This window comes from Orcinus orca, chromosome 14 (assembly GCF_937001465.1).
Source record: "Orcinus orca chromosome 14, mOrcOrc1.1, whole genome shotgun sequence".
In the NCBI taxonomy this organism is placed as follows: Eukaryota; Metazoa; Chordata; class Mammalia; order Artiodactyla; family Delphinidae; genus Orcinus; species Orcinus orca.
The window spans coordinates 21,026,081-21,040,296 of NC_064572.1; positions in this window are offsets into that span (position 1 = coordinate 21,026,081).

Below are 14,216 nucleotides of genomic sequence, written 5' to 3' on the forward strand. Positions count from 1 at the left end.
GTTCCCCTGCCCTGTCCCGTTAATAGCATCTTTTGCCTCCTGGTATTTTTAGAGCTTTGGTTCAACGTATAAAAGCCTATGCCATAATCCAGACCAGCGACCATATCATTACCATGGCAATAGAATATTGGCCTAGGAGTTGGAGAGCCAACTTCTTGTCTCAGTGCCACCATCAACTTTCTTGTTCTTGTCGGCATGAAGGATGGAAGAGCTGATCCATTATTCAGCCAGTTGAGAACTGCCTAAGCAGCTCATTTAACCCATTAAGACGTAAGTCACATTAGGGCAGGGAATTTTTTTCCTATTCATGCTGTGTCCCCAATGCCTGAACCACGACTAGTTCACAGTAAAGGGTGGCATTAATAAATGAAGCATCAATTCATTTATCCATCTCAAAGACTGATGCAAAATATGCATGGGTTTTCTTTCCACGGAACTGCAAATGATATTATCTCACTCAATGTTTTCTCTGAGACCTGGGGGAAGCATATTCCCGTACTACTTTAACTGCTGGTCCATGATTTTGGAGTAGGAACTCACCTCTGGGAACATCCTGCACCAACAAATACTTCCACTTAATTTTCAAACCCTCCCTACCAACTCTTTATTGCAGTGGCTCACTTTTTTTTCTTTTTTTGTTTTTTTTTTTGACATGGACCATTTTTAAAGTCTTTATTGAATTTGTTACAATATTGCTTCTGTTTTATGTTTTGGTTTTCTGGCCGTGAGGCATGTGGGATCTTAGCTCCCAGACAAGGGATCAAACCCACACCCCCTGCATTGGAAGGTGAAGTCTTAACCACTGGACCGCCAGGCAAGTCCCTGCAGTGGCTCACTTTCTTAACTTCATGTGTTCACCAGCTTGGATAATATAGGTTACAGACAATTACACAAAGAGCTGTGCTCAGAATTATTGCTCTCTAGATTATCCAATTCCAGTTTCATTTCCTCATACTTCTTAAAAATGAATGATCTGTCTGCTTGTCACAGGAGGTTTTAGAAGAGAGTCTTCTGATGTGACCTTGGTTGAGTCACTTCTCCTTTCTGGGCCTCCATTTCCTCATCTCGGAGACAAGGCAGTTGGGCCAGATCAGAGGCACCAATATGGCAACACTCAAGAGTGGATGGAAACCATAGACACGTCTTATGTGACCAACACAGAGGGTTTTGGTTTTTTGTTTCTGTGTGTGGTAGGAGGTGGGAGAGGAGGTAGGGGAGTTCAGTTGCTTAGTTGCCAAAAGATAAAGACATTTTCACATAAGCATCCAGAAATCCAAATTTCTGTCTTCTCTTTAGAAGTCAGCTCTGGCAACACTGGGTTCAAAGCCACAGAAGAGCAGTGGGGGACTGTGCCCATTCCAGATAGTTTGATCTCTCTGGTTCTCCCCGTGCCCCCAGACCCACTTCATTCCTTAGTGCTGACCCCTGAACTAGGTGAGCTCTGAAATTCCTCCTGTAATAAGCATTCTATTATTCTGGAATTATATAAAATACTGTCAATTGCTATTAGGTCACTACTAAGCATTTAATGAGAGTCGACATTGGGTAAAATGTTGTGTTGTTACTATCTATGATTTTATTTTTATTTTATTTATTTGGCCATGCCGGGTCTTAGTTGCAGCACTCAGGATCTTTAGTTGTGGCACGCGGGATTTAGTTCCCTGACCAGGGATTGAACCTGGGCCCCCTGCCTTGGGAGCTTGGGGTCTTAACCACTGGACTACCAGGGAAGTCCCTATGATTTATTTTTTAAGATCATGGGGACACTTGATACTCTGAGTCTCAGCTTCCTCATCAGTAATGAGGGGAGTGGGCTGCTGATCAAGGGGCCATGAGACCCAGAGGTTCCATGCAACCCACCGGCCTCATTTGAATGTAAAGCTATAGGATTAGAATGCTACCTGTGTGGCTACTTCTCAAATACGCCCAGATATTAACTGAATGTCTGTAAACTCTTAACACTTTTCTCACTGACATTCTTCTAGTCAATGAAGTAGACAGTGTAAGTAAGACAGTACATTTTTCCCGTGGGACTCAATAAAGCTATTTTTATTTTGAAAGGAAAATAAATAGAGCCCATAAATTTTGTTTATTTTTTTCTGAGTAATCACTTCCACTTCTCAAATTCTGTGATTCTGTATTTTGTTATGCCTTTCCCCACCCAGAACAAAATACTCTAAAACAAGATATTCTATGAATATCATATTTGTAGAAAAGAATAAAATTGAAATTTCCTAAATATGCTCTCAGTGCTTTTCAGTATGATTACATTCTGGTGTCACAGGAGCCCTGTGACGTAGTTATTGTCACCCTACTTCACTGTGAGAGACCAGTAAGAGCTGGAACTCAGTGTGGTCCGATTAGAAATCCCAAGCTTTTCCCACTATACCTTTTGGCCTCCTAGAAAAGGATGTTTTCCAAATTGTAGCCATTAGGTGATTTTAGGTGGAAGTAAGCACTAAAGAGTTGACTACTCCTGCATTACTGACTGTTAGTAAATACATACATTCTTCTCATTGAGGAACTGATTTTAGGTTTAGAAATTTGCAAAGCTCCCAGGTTCATCAATAATTATTTTTCATTATTGGCTTTTCATTTTTTTTTTAAACTTTTAAACAACGTTTTTGTTTCCATTGTACTTATTTTTATGATTACCTTCTGTTTACTGCAAGTGACACTGATTTTTCTTTTAGTCATAAAAAGTTTTGAAAACGAGTCAGTATAAATAAATAAATTACAACCAGGTGGGAAACAGTGCAGGTGGCAAGTTGATAAGGCAAAAGTCAGAAACACAACCTGCTAATGTCTGAAGTTGGAGGAACACTGGTCTGAAGGAGGAGGGATGTGGTCAGGGCTCTTGGGAGGGGCTGGCTCTATATACAAGTCAATTAAAGTCCTTCAGGGAGCAGCAGTCTTGTTGCCTGAATAGGGAGAAGGGCCAGAAATAATGAAGTGTCAACAGGGCAGCATGTTCATCAAGGAACAGCTCTCTTTTTTGTCTTCTCAGTGTTTTTCCTCATTTCCTCCTCAGTACACCTCTGGCCTATTCCCCAGCTTCACCCCACCCAGCACCTATTATTTTTCTATTAGGAAGCTCATGCATTTTAAAATCCGGCTTAATTGGTCCCTGACGTATCTGGCATCTCTCTTGAGCCCTAAAATCACTCAACTCAAGTAGAAATGTTCTCCTCTCCTCAGTAGAGTAAATGGAAACTATCTACAAAGAATAAAATAAAGAAATAAAGATTCCTTCTCTAGAAGAGAACATCAACTAGAGTACAAAGTAGAAAACACCAAGTGCTTAGAAAGACATCAGCTTTGTTTTATTGCTCCATTGTTTGTAATAAATTCTTAATAGCTTGAAAATCTAATTTTTTTTCCACTACCAATTTAATCCTTGGCCACTTGGCAAAGTGACTTTTTTTTCTTTTCTGCCTCTTGTTACCCCAGTGCAGAAGCTGGGTATTTGGATATATGAGTCCTGAATTATGAACACTTACAAGAAAAATACCAGCTCTGTGCTGGGAATAGCACCAAGAGCTATCAAGACCTAGACTGTTGCAAATTACTGGGAGCAGACTATCTCTCCACCCTACCGTGGAACAGAGACTCAGAACGTGCAGAGAATAGAGACAGAAAGTCTGCAGGGGTAGTTGATGTGTAGTGAAATCTTTCATAACTCAGAAGACACAATTGCATCTAACTTTTATACTAACCACATATTACTCATTATAAAATTATTGCAGGATTAGAAATACATGCCAAATATGCCGTAACTTCCTCCACCCAGACTATGGCAGGCATTACTAATCAATCATGCAACTCTTTCCTGTTAGAATGGGGCTGGAGAAGGCGGGCCAGAAAGGACAAGAATCTCCCCTATTCCTGATGTTTCTTTCTTGTAGAGGGAGCACCTTTAGTGTAACACTTCTGGCTTCACACTATTTCCTCACTTTTTCTTCCTCAGGGAAGGAAAGAGACATAATCTGATACGCGAGCTTTGAAAGAAACAGTAGCCATGGGTTGCTAAGCATACCCACCCAGAGAGTGTGTACTCCTGACTTTCCTCTGTCAGCTAATGAATGTATCAGTGAAAGCCTTGGCCTTGGGCGAGATTTGCAGTGACCCAGTGCTGCCTAAGACAGGTGTTGTTTCTTTTTTTTTTAAAATAAATTATTTATTTATTTTTGGCTGCGTTAGGTTTTCGTTGCTGCACGTGGGCTTTCTCTAGTTGCGGTGGGCGGGGGCTACTCTTCGTTGCGGTGCGCGGGCTTCTCATTGCGGTGGCTTCTCTTGTTGAGGAGCACGGTTTCTAGGCGCGCGGGCTCCAAGCAGTTGTGGCACATGGGCTCAGTAATTGTGGCTCGCGGGCTCTAGAGTGCAGGCTCAGTAGTTGTGGCGCACGGGCTCAGTTGCTCCGTGGCATGTGAGATCTTCCCGGACTAGGGCTCGAACCCGTGTCCCCTGCATTGACAGCTGGATTCTTAATCACTCTGCCACCGGGGAAGTCCAAGACAGGTGTTATTTCTTTAATGCCAGAGGTAAGGATGGGGAAACCCACTTGCACAGCAGATATAACTCACATTCTCCAATTTCAACTTAAAAAAATTTTTTATTTTATATTGAAGTATAGTTGATTTAAAATGTTGTGTTAGTCTCAGGTATACAGCAAAGTGATTTAGTTATATATATATACATATATCTATTCTTTTTCAGATTCTTTTCCTGTATTAGTTATTACAGAGTATTGAGTTGAGTTCCCTGTGCTATACAGTAGGTCCTTGTTGATTATTTTTATATATATAGTTGTGTGTACATGTTCTCCAATATCAACTTTAACAATAACAAAGGTAATGTTTGACTCTCTCTGTCTTACTCTTTTGCCCAGTTAAAATTGAGACCTGGGGCTTAAGAGAAAGGTGATATTTACTGAGTCCCTCAAAACCCCTCAAAAGAGCAATTGATTAGGGTTTTCACAGGAAATTAATGTTCAGTCTAATACACGCCAGGAGCCACAAGGTGCTACAGTTTAAGCTGAAGAGAGACATGAGGTCAGTGTTGTTTAGAGCCATCTGCTGACCCTTAGACAAGACCCTACACAGAAGTGACAATTTTCATCACCAAGTTCTAGAGATTTTGCAATACAGAGAACCAATTTTGTCATTGCTGCAGACATAATCTAGCCCAAACAACTAACCCAACTGATCAAACTCATAGACAACTCTCTTATGCTTCTGTTGGAAATGTAAATTGGTACCATCTTTTATGGGCTAGTTTAGTAGCATATAGCCATATTCTAAATGTATTTATACTTTGTCATGGCATTCCACTTCTGTGTATCTATCTCACAGAAAATGCACAAAAATATATGTTCAAGTTCACTGCAACACGTCATGGAAAATTGTAAACTACCTAAATATCCAGAAATAAAGAAAAGGTTCAATAGTTGTGGGATATTATGCAGCATTTTGTTCTTTCCTGTGGTGTATCTCTACTGTGTGTCAGTGAGTGGCACGGGGATAGGTGAGAAAGGAATGTCCCCTTAGTCCATATTTCTTCTATTTGAAATTTTAAGTGAATTTAAATTTACTTAATTTTATAATTAATCATTAATAAGAAAAATTGAACTCTGATGTAATAGTTTTTAATTCACAGTCTTTTTTTCCTGGGCACAGGATGCTTCTGCCTGTCATTTAGATTGTTCCCCATGATCAGAGGGCCTGGAAGCTGAGCGAGAAGGAAGGCTGGTGGATGAGCGTGGAATTGGGGCCAAGGTAGCAGCCATCTAGAGGAAAGAGTTCTCCCAGACCCAGGCGTGCCTGAGTAATAACCCTTTCCCTCATAATAGAATCCAGCTTTCCAAGGACTGATGTTCCTGTAAGTGCCAAAATCGAAGTCTCCTCCTTTACAATGCTGGCCGAAGATCACCTGAGTCGTCTTCTTTGGGTTCTTATTTCAGAAACTTCAAGCAGATCATAAACACCTTCTTTCTTCTGTCAGATCCTAATACAAGGGGTTGAGTTTCAGCTTTGACCAGGTGCCTGCCCTTGAGAAGATGAGAGCTGCCTACCTTCCTCTTGAAGAGTCATGTCCGCATTCTAAAGGCTGCGGGTAAAAATTCTATCTGGTTTTGTCTCACTCAAATTTATATAACCCATTTTTCTTCCTGAAAAAAACCTGTTTCGTGGATCAAAGTTTATTCAGTACTTTAGGAAAACTTGCCAAAGTACTATTTTTCAGCATGTTAATATTCTCCCTTGATTGGACACGAGCTATCCCTGTCTCCCTATGACCTCTTCAGCCACTCGGGCTTTTTCTTGGTGCATGTCATTTCCAGATAGTTGGTCTCATTGGGCATATGTGAATTCTAGGTATTGACCACCCACCCTTATAATCACAGTCTCCTCTGTGACATACGATTTGGTTTGTAGTTTACAACAGTGCCTTGGATAAAGGCTTTCTCACATCTGTGATTTTATTTTGTTCTCACAATAGTTTATCAGGTATGAGTGTCTGTGTCATCTGTCCTACTGGGAAGTGAAGTAACTGAGAATATGTGTAAGTGATGATGGAACCAAGCCTCTAACTGGTATCTCCTACCTTTCAGTCTTCAGCTAGAAGCCCATTAAACCCTTGCACAAGGGTTCTCAATACACCGGACTTTTTAAATCACTTGAAGCCTGGTGCACTGAAGGCTTAGGCTGGTAGGTGACGTCTAACTTTAAACCACTAGGTTTCTCTCTATTAAAATAAATAGGCTGACACCACTCTAGTCATGGCTGTTCATTTACCATTGTTGTTATCTAGCAGCATTCCTGTCCCTCTGGGGAAGAGCAATGCAACTACAAAACTTATTCAAAAAGTCATGGAGGGACTTCCCTGGTGGCGCAGTGGTTAAGAATCCGCCTGCCAATGCAGGGGACACGGGTTCGAGCCCTGGTCTGGGAAGATCCCACTTGCCACGGATCAGCTAAGCCTGTGCGCCACAACTACTGAGCCTGTGCTCTAGAGCCCGCGAGCCACAACCACTGAGCCCACGTGCCACAACTACTGAAGCCCACGCGCCTAGAGCTCGTGCTCTGCAACATGAGAAGCCCGCGCACCGCAACGAAGAGTAGCCCCCACTCTCTGTAACTAGAGGAAGCCCGCGTGCAGCAACAAAGACCTAACGCAGCCAAAAATAAATGATTATATTAATTTTTTTTAAAAAGTCATGGAGTTCCAGGAATATTGAGATAATTCTCAGTTCCAGGAATATTGAGATAATTCTCAGATAATTCTCTAGCACCAGAGAATTCTTTATAGAAGAGGGACCCTTGAGCTGGGTTTCAATGAATGCTGAGGAAGGGAAGGTTGAGTAGAGGCATTCGAGGAACATGAATGTCATAGACAAAAACATGACAGTAATGAAGTTTTTTCTGTCCTTTCAAGATCCTGTCTCCCACTATTTAGATAGAATATTAAAGATTATCAAAGGCAGTAGTGAAAGCAATTCCTCTTTGTCTGAAGGCACCCCTGAGCTTCAAGAGACAGCCAGATGTTAGGGCACTAGGCACATTTTCTTTGCAAACTGGTTTGCAAAGAAATTGCATTACTTGTTCTTGGGACTAAGTTGCTTATCGGTGGCCCATGCTTTGATTCACACAACTGATGTCTTTTCATTCTTATGCTAAGTGATATGCAAACACAACCTGAAGAAAATCCTCAGACACCTATCTCCAACTGTACTACCACCCCTAGGGCCCTACAGTTTAAGTTCTAGAGTTGGTAGAGCGGTTGGGACTTCTGTGTCTCTTATTTCCCAACTACAAAATAATGTGGAAGAGCAAGATACCAACGGAGGAGACCCTTGAGGGTGTAGATGAACAGATCAATGTTTATTGAGTGAGGTATTGGGAAGCGAGGGATTGGGTGCAAAGCCAAGCAAAATCCCCAAGTTATCAAAATGAGTTCAATTAATTTACTCCTAGGCTGCTTCTCAGATCACATACCCTTTGCATGGCACCCAATTAAAAAAAAACAAAACAAAAAACCATCTACCAGTAAAGCACTTCCTATCTGGCAGAAAAGTCAACTACTCCATCAAAAATCACACAATATAGTTATTTACCCATTTTGGGTCCCCTCAGGGCTCAATCTCCCATAATAGATGGTTTTCTTTTTAACCAGATAAATTTATCTTCTTTGATTAACTAGCAAATGTTCCTTTCCCAGGAGATGGTGCCTTAACACCCGAGGGTCAATTTTGTTCCTTTATTTCTAAATCCTACAAATTATTCACGTTCCCTTAGACGCTTCCTCCTCAGTAAATTTGGGCAAGTTATTTAATCTCTTCATGCTTCAACTGCTAAAAAGGACTACTGAGAGTGCTTATATCATAAGAGTTGTAAGGATTAAAAGAAATAATTCAAAGTATTTAATAGCGCTCCTAGCACATAATGAGTACTCAATAAATGTTAGCTATTAATTTCACTTTGAACATTCTCTGGTTACAGTCATTGGTTGTTTTGCACATCTGCAAAACGTTTTCCAGTGGCTAAGGCAAGGAAGTTCTAGTACTTTTTCTTTCTATAATATCTTATAAGTAATACATTGTAGAAAATTTTGAAACTACCAGAAAGTACAAATAAAGAAACATAATTGCCTTAATTCTACTATCAACATCAACTTGTATGTTTTAAGTTAAAAATATTTCCTTTTAAAAACAAGAGTATTTTTAATATCTTTCCAGGTCAATAAACATGTTTCTATTACATTCTTAATATGTGCATATTTTCCTTTATTAGTGTTGCACCATAATTTATTTAACCGACCCTCTGTTTCAATTACTTATGTTGCTTCCAACTTTTTGTTATTTTGAACAATGTTCTGGGGTAAATTTTATATTCCTTTTGTGAACTTGTCCAAAATGTTATTTAGCATAAATTCATAAGAGTGAAATTTCTGGGTTTGAGGGAATGCTGTATCTAAAGGACGTATTATATATATACTGCGAATTGTCTTTCAGAAGAACTGTGCAAAATTGGCAGTCTCCCCAATGGGGCAAATTCCATGCTCTCATTTCCGACCCAATACTGGCTACTATTTAAAATATTTGCCAAGTTGATGGGTATAGACCTAATTTTATTTTTTAATTAAAAATTTTTATCAAAAGTGATAATGAAAAGTAATGATGAAAAATTTTTTATCAAAAGTAATGACGAAAACTTAATACATTCACCGAACATTTGGATTTTTTTCTTCTGTGACATCCCTGGCAGTTTCAACAAAGAGATGGTAAAATGTGTTGCCAAAAGCACAGACTCTAGACTGATTACCTGAGTTTGAATCCATATTGAATCTCTTCCTAGCTGTGTGACCTTAGGCAAGTTACTTATCCTCTCTGAGTGTGCCTCAGTGTCTTCATTTAAAACTAGTGGCTAATACTAGTGCTTACCATATAAAGTTAAGTACACGCAGGCATTTTGGACAATGAGCTACTGTTACTGTTTGCCCATTTTTCACTTGGTGTTTTGGACTTCTTTAGGTGGACATGGTGAAGAAGGCAAAGTGGAGGATACAAAGAAGCAACAAGGTAAACAGAATGCATAAAGAAACATGAAGTGGCATGCTAGCTCCTACATTTGAACCTTTCCAGTATTTTCATGTGTTTTAAAGAGTGAAGAACAAGAATGGTTTCATGCATTGTTATCCACTTTGTGAAACCCAGTTTAACCCAAATGAACAGAAGCTGTGACAACATGGAATTTTCTTGGTCTATGCATGACACTGTCCCCCAGGTCAAGCAGCTCCCAGGCTGTGCTGTCTTTCACCTATAATGACCCATGTTGAGCAGGGTGGTGAAGTACAGCTACATTTGTCCCAGAAGTCTAGGGGCCCCAGCCTCTGGATCTCAAAATTCAAATTATCTAAGAATTCCTCTCCTCTCCCTGTTACAAAGCACAAAGAGGGGTTTTTAGAACCCAGTTTTGTACTCTACTATTGTCCTCAGATTCGGGCACTATCTAGAAATGCACACAGTCCCAGAGCTTTCATGGAGGGTCAAAAGGAACCTCAGAGCTCATCTAGTTGAACCTCTTCATTCGCAAGGAAGGTTCTGGATCACTATAGTCACAACAGATCCAAGAATAGGAGAGCAGAGAGCTCAGGGTGCTTCCTAACTTTTGGAGTTTAGGAGCCTTCCATGTAATTTGTTTTAAAATGTTTAAACCAACCCCAGTGTTGGTGGGATTAGCTAAAGATGGAGGAGCCACAGTTACTCTCGTCCATTCTGCTCATACGTCCTGTCCCAGAATGACCTGAGGCACTTTATGAAGGTGGAATTTCATAGCATGTATTTGAGAACCATTTGTCTAAGGACGATCATCTCTCTTCCTCCCCCCACCAACATCCCAAACTTTTCTCCTCAGAGCCTTGCCTTACGTAAGTCACCCAACACCACTTCCCATCTCTGGGTCTCAGCTTCCTCCTGTGTAAAACAAGGGTGCTCTCCTAAAAGATGCCTTCCAGAACAAACATGTCATGACTCCATTTAAGGGCCTATATATTGACTCAAAGAATGTACTTTCCTGAAACAAAGTACTTTATGACAACAGAAATCACCACCTCCACAATTACTGTTATTGAAAAACAGCTCAAGAGGTCCACACAGATTTTTAGCCAGACACAGAAAACAACTCAGGGCCCCTCACTTCCATACCTTGACAAGCCAGGTACACTCAAAATGGGCACTGCTTCCAAAAATAAAAACATGGGTCCTAACTTAGGGAAGGGGGGCAAATACAACTCTACAAACATAACTTTTCAATACTTCCAAGGAAAAATTTCAAAGCTGATTTTAATACCATCTTTCCTGTGATGTCTTCCCAAATGGCTGCAATTCCTGCCCTCTCTCCATGGTACCACGGTCCTTAGTGGCTGGACCCGTGATTCTCATCTCTGGTTGCACATTAGAATTCCTTGTCTGGGGGAGGGAAGGGGGCAAAAAATTCATATGATCCATGTACTTACCCTCAGAAGTTTTGATTTAATTAACCTGGGGGTGTGATCCCAGTGTCATATCTTAAAAACTCCGCAGATGAGCCTAGTGTGCGGCCAAAGCTGACTGCCAGTGTAGATGAACTGGCTCCAAAGCGGGGTACATAGTTCATCAAGATGCTGAAAAAAGTTATAGAATGTCTTCTTATATATATTTTTTATCTCATTCTTTTAAAATTCTTTATAATTTATATTTTGAGTATATTAGTATATATTAGTACATTTGTAACAGATTAGTGCGGAGGTAAATATATATTTTATCAACAAATATACACGTATCTGGTGTGCATTCTAAAACAAGGGTTTTCTGATAGAAGTACATCCTCCAAAAGTTTGAATCTAAATAATTCATTGGGTAAGTAGCCATTTCTACTAAGTAGACATTTCTTTAATTATAGTCTTTGTGGTCTATTGTTAGCTAATTTTATGTTGTTATTTGCCTTTCATCTGTGCATTTTGTCTTGTCTCTGAAAGTAGATTGTAAATGCCTTTAAGGCAAAGATTCTGATTCCTGCTTTTTACTAACCTTCATATTTCTTGGCATGGTGTATGACCCATGGCTGTTCAACTCTGGGCAAACCTTAGTTTCCTCATTTAAAAAATATTGGTAATAATAGTACCTTCATAGCATTATTATGAGGGTTACATTTGAGATAATTCAGACATAGTTCCTAACATATATTATGTTGCTCAGTGAGTGGGAGCTATTTTATTACTTGTTTGTTGAATTGAATTCTTACATCCCATACATATGGAATGCCAGGTACCATGCTAGAAAATGAGAAAAAAATGTATAAGACATGGTTTCCCCTTTGAGCAACTCGTAGTCTAACAACAGCAAAAAAAAAAACCCGGACGTTTAAACACTCAATCATAAGGATACAAAATAAGTGCTAAGATCGGCATATTATAAAATTCTATGAGAATATAAGTAAGGGAGCAATTAATTTTTCCTAGTGCCTTGAAGCATGAATAGGAGTTTTCCTGTGGACAAGGAAGAGGCAGATGCTTGAAAGAAGAGCGTAAGCAAATGCATAGAGCACTTGTTCTCAGAGTGCAGTCTGGGGACCCACGGGAATCCCTGAGACCACTTCAGGTGGTTAAAATAACAATCATAATAATACTAAGACATGGTTGGCTTTTTTCACTCGCATACTCTCACAAAAGTATAGTGGCATTTTCCAGAAGCTACATGACTTGTGATATTCAACAGATTAATTGTAAAAGCAGCTATGAGAATCCAGCTGTCTTCTGTTAAAGAGATTTATGGAAATGTAGAACAATGCCCTCTCTTTTCACTAAGTTAGAGTTACTTTTTAAATACACGTATGTCAACATGTAGTGTGTTTATTATTATTATTTTTAAATGAGTTAATGAATATTTAAAATATTTCAATTATAATTTCTAATGTGGTAAATACATACATGTATATATTTATATAAAACCACCATAAACAAAAGCTCTTTGAGGGCCTCAGGAATTTTTAAAAGTGAAAAGGTTCCTCAGACCAGTAGCATAAAGGCATAAAGTTGCATGGCGTGTTCAAGGAATAAATGAATAAATGAAGACGTGCAGTTAGCTGCCTCCAGTTCTTTTAGGAGTAGAGTGTAAATTATAAATATATACATAACACATTCATACACAACGAATATGATTACCATATCCTCTCAGCCCATGAATAACAGATAAAGTATGCTAAAAGGCTGAAAGATTTAACCTGAATCTATTGGTGATTTTTGGAAAGGAGGAGGGAGCAGATTTAGTTAATCCAGTGAAAGTCATCGCATATAAATTTGCAAAATACTCCCTGGACTGAGGTCATGTGTTTAATTTTAGCAAGTAGGGTGAATACGTTTGGGTAGGTATTTATACTAAGCAGTGGACTGAACTGGAGATAGGTTTGACAGTGGAAACAGTGATACAATCTTTATTATTTTCAATGCAAAAAAAATGAACTATTAATGTGATGTTCTGGTTGAGAATTTAAACTCTCAAAAAATCTGGAAATTCAAAGTCATGGTACCCATAGCAACCATAACTCTGCCCCCTTGCATGCCCAGTGTGGAGTATTTTGTATTGCAGTACATGCTGTGAAATCTATGCCTAAATGTGCTATATAACAGAGTTACAGTTGCTGTGGGAACTGTAACTTTGAATTGCCTGCCTTTTGTATCATTAAACTTTCAGCTGAAGTATTGCATTAAAGGAATTTTTTTTTCCTCCACTGCATTTCCTCATTTAAAAAAAAAAAAATTGGGTGTTTTTTTTTTTAAAGGATGTAAATGATGTTAGACTCAAAAGGAAGGATAATGCATTCTTGTTTGCCAGATATATGCACTGATATAACGTTAGTGAATTACCACATTTACATATTTCAACCTTCAATAACAAGTCATAAAATAATCCTTGATTTACATAGAACCTTTAATCCTGAAGGATCCCATCACACACACAGACACACAGTAACCGAACCACATTGGACAAGAAAACTCAATAAATATTTAACAGCACCCAACAAAATTATACAGTGCTTTAGGACAAGCAGTCAGGAAGAAAGGTACTATCGTCCATTGGTGGAACACAGACTGAGGAGTGGGAAATCTCATGCTCCATTCCTACTTTTTTGATGGCATTGGCTCTGTCTTTGACCTTGAGTCAGCGACTTGAATCCCTCACAACTCTGGGTATTCCATTTTCTCTGTTTACTGAGGTAGTATTTGTAGGACCAATGACAAGAAAAGACTTCAAAAGTTCATTTGGTTGTGTATACTACTGCCAGCCAAGGCACATACCTACATATTCTAGAACAGGCAATTACAACTACAAACTTCTACTACAAAAGGCAAGATAGTAAATATTTTAGGCTTTGAGGGCCATACGGTCTCTGTTGTAACTACTCAACTCTGCTGTTTTAGTGTGATAGATGCCATAGACAATACATAAATGAATGAGCATGGCTGAGTTCCAACAAAATTTATTTATGGACACTGAAATTTGAATTGCATATAATTTTTATTTGTCACAAAATATTTTTCTAGTGATTATTTTCAACCATTTAAAAATGTAAAACACATTCTTAGCTCGTGGGTTGTACAAAAACAGGTAGTAGGCTGCAGTTTGCCAACCCCTGCTCTAGAAGTTTGAGTTGCATGTCAGGCTGAAGGCTACCTGTAGACAG